The sequence below is a fragment of the Protopterus annectens genome, chromosome 2.part0 (assembly GCF_019279795.1).
Source record: "Protopterus annectens isolate FY-2018-M chromosome 2.part0, PAN1.0, whole genome shotgun sequence".
NCBI classification, from domain to species: domain Eukaryota; kingdom Metazoa; phylum Chordata; order Ceratodontiformes; family Protopteridae; genus Protopterus; species Protopterus annectens.
In genome coordinates this window covers 1,714,774,693-1,714,777,192 of record NC_056728.1, presented here as the reverse complement: position 1 = coordinate 1,714,777,192, position 2,500 = coordinate 1,714,774,693, and the positions used below count along the sequence as shown (strand labels likewise).

The window sequence follows — 2,500 nt, the reverse complement described above, 5'->3', positions numbered from 1 at the left end:
TTTTCATGGGTCGGCGAGAGCTCACCTGATGCCACCAAAACTGTGACTCTTTTCAGGGTGCGGGCCCCTCTCTCAGGATGAACCCATTCCAGGGTGCCCTGCCCTTTACAAAGAAAAGAGAACTCTCCCAGAGGCCCCCACCAGCTTCTCTGGGATCGTTTGCATCACCGCACTGGACGCTGTGAGGTGCCCGTCTCCACCGCTCCAGATTCGGGAATCTGAACCTAACTCCCTTTCGATCGGCCAAGGGTGACAGAGGCCATCACCCGTTCTTTTGGAATGGCACTCGCCTATCTCTCAGGACAGATTGACCCATGTTCAACTGCTGTTCACATAGAACCCTTCTCCACTTCGGCCTTCAAAGCTCTCATTTGAATATTTGCTACTAATACCAAGATCTGCACCCATGGCGGCTCCACCCGGGCCCTCACCCTGGGCATCAGTGCCACTGCAGTGGCCTTCCTACTCATCATGGCATAGCCCCCTCAGCTCCCAGTGCTGTCTGGGTATGGGCCCGACACTCCAGCGCCATCCATTTTCAGAGCTAGTTGATTCAGCAGGTGAGTTGTTACACACTCCTTAGCGGATTCCGACTTCCATGGCCATCATCCTGCTGTCTATATCAACCATCACCTTTTCTGGGGTCTGATGAGCGTCGGCATTTGGTTCATTCCGCATCACCAGTTCTGCTTACCAAAAGTGGCCCACTGGGTGCTCGCATTCCACGCCCGCTTCCAAGCCAGCAAGTCGGGCTTCTTACCCATTTAAAGTTTGAGAATAGGTTGATATCGTTTCGGCCCCAAGACCTCTAATCATTTGATTTACCAGATAAAACTGCGTCCGCCAAGTGCCAGCTATCCTGAGGGAAACTTTGGAGGGAACAAGTTACTAGGTGGTTCGATTACTCTTTTACCCCATACCCAGGTCAGACGACCGATTTGTATGTCAGGACCGCTACGGACATCGACCAGAGTTTCCTCTGGCTTCTCCCTGCCATGGCATAATTCACCATCTATCGGGTCCAACCAGGTGCACTCACGCTCCACCTCCCCGATGGGATGGGTGAGACGGGCCGGCGGTATACACCTGTTAGACTCCTTGGTCCATGTTTCAAGATGGGACGGGTGGCTCACCAACATCACTGCGGACCCTGGACACCGAAGGTGAGCCTGCTGGCCCGGTGGCGGGACATGGTCGGGCCGCACTGAGGGCAGTTCAGCCCAGTTGACAGTCCCACTGGGAACCGGGGGCCCCAAACCCCTGCCATGAGGGCGGGGGAGGGTGTGGCGGTGGTTGTCTCCCACGACCCCAGGGCACAGCGAGGGCTGATTCTGCAGGCTGTAATACTCCCCTCCGGGGACGGGAGCCACCTTCCATGTTGCCTTCCCAGCCGACCCGGAGCCGGTCGCGGTGCACCACCTCGGAGGAAGTGGGTCCGACAGCAGATGGCATGCCCGGGGACGGTCCCCCACCCCCCAGAGGGGGAGGGGGATCTGTCTCACCTGGGCAGCCGGCATGGCCGCTGGGTTGAATCCTCTGGGCGGACCCCACGGACCCCACCCATTTACCTCTGAACAGTTTCACACCCTCTTGAACTCTCTCTTCAAAGTTTTTTTTAACTTTCCCTTATGGTACTTGTCCACTATCGGTCTTGTGCCAGTGTTGAGCCTTAGATGGAGTTTACCACCTGCTTTGGGCTGCATTCACAAACAACCCGACTACGGGAAGACCTGATCCCGACGCACCAGGGGCCGCCCCCAGCCTCACACCATCCACGGGCTGAGCCTTGATCACAAGGACTTGGGCGCCCTAGGAGGCGCCGGGGAGACAGACTACCATAAGCCACATTTCCCTGTGCCCATCGCCTGGGCGGGGATTCGGCACTGGGCTCCTCACTCGCCGTTACTGAGGGAATCCTGGTTAGTTTCTTTTCCTCCGCTTAGTAATATGCTTAAATTCGGCAGGTCGCCACGTCTGATATGAGGTCATGTTCCAAGTGTGGTCATGAGGGGGGGTAGCATGGGCCTTGGGGAGTAGACAGACTGCCCGTCCTCCCCTGGTTCCCACGCACCCACTCCCCACCACCGGACTCCAGGCAGCAGAGGAGGACAGCTGACTCAGCCCTGGCACATGGGAACCAGGCAGGTGGGTGTTGAACCAGGCAGGCGGATGTTGGGCTCCAACCCAGGAGGGCAGCCTGGTGGTGGTACCACTGACAGCCTCCAGGGAGGCAGGCCAGATACACACCTGCTCCCTCCCATCCTCAGACGGGCTTCCCGGCTCAGAGCAAAAGGGGACTCTTCTCCCCCATCCGCATCTCTCCCTGGGGGGACAGGGGGCCTGCAGCAGGCTCCCTCAACTCCCCGGCTGCACCTTCAATGGGGGCCAGACACCACTGGGGGCGAATCAAGGCACAACGACCCTCAGACAGGTGTAGCCCCGTGAGTAACCCAGGGCTGCAAAGTGCGTTTGAAGTGTCGAAGATCAATGTGTCCTGTAA

General features: G+C 58.1%; 2 non-coding genes across 2 annotated transcripts in view; both read right to left on the bottom strand.

Annotated features, from left to right (window-relative positions):
* The window catches only part of LOC122793874, a 3,616-nt gene extending 1,628 nt beyond the window's left edge, over positions 1–1,988 (bottom strand). The window contains exon 1 of the ribosomal RNA XR_006363588.1: positions 1–1,988. This exon is cut by the window's left edge and continues 1,628 nt beyond it. This is a non-coding gene — a ribosomal RNA (28S ribosomal RNA).
* Positions 1,989–2,417: 429 nt separating this feature from the next.
* Positions 2,418–2,500, bottom strand: part of LOC122793888 — a 154-nt gene continuing 71 nt past the window's right edge. The window contains exon 1 of the ribosomal RNA XR_006363595.1: positions 2,418–2,500. This exon is cut by the window's right edge and continues 71 nt beyond it. This is a non-coding gene — a ribosomal RNA (5.8S ribosomal RNA).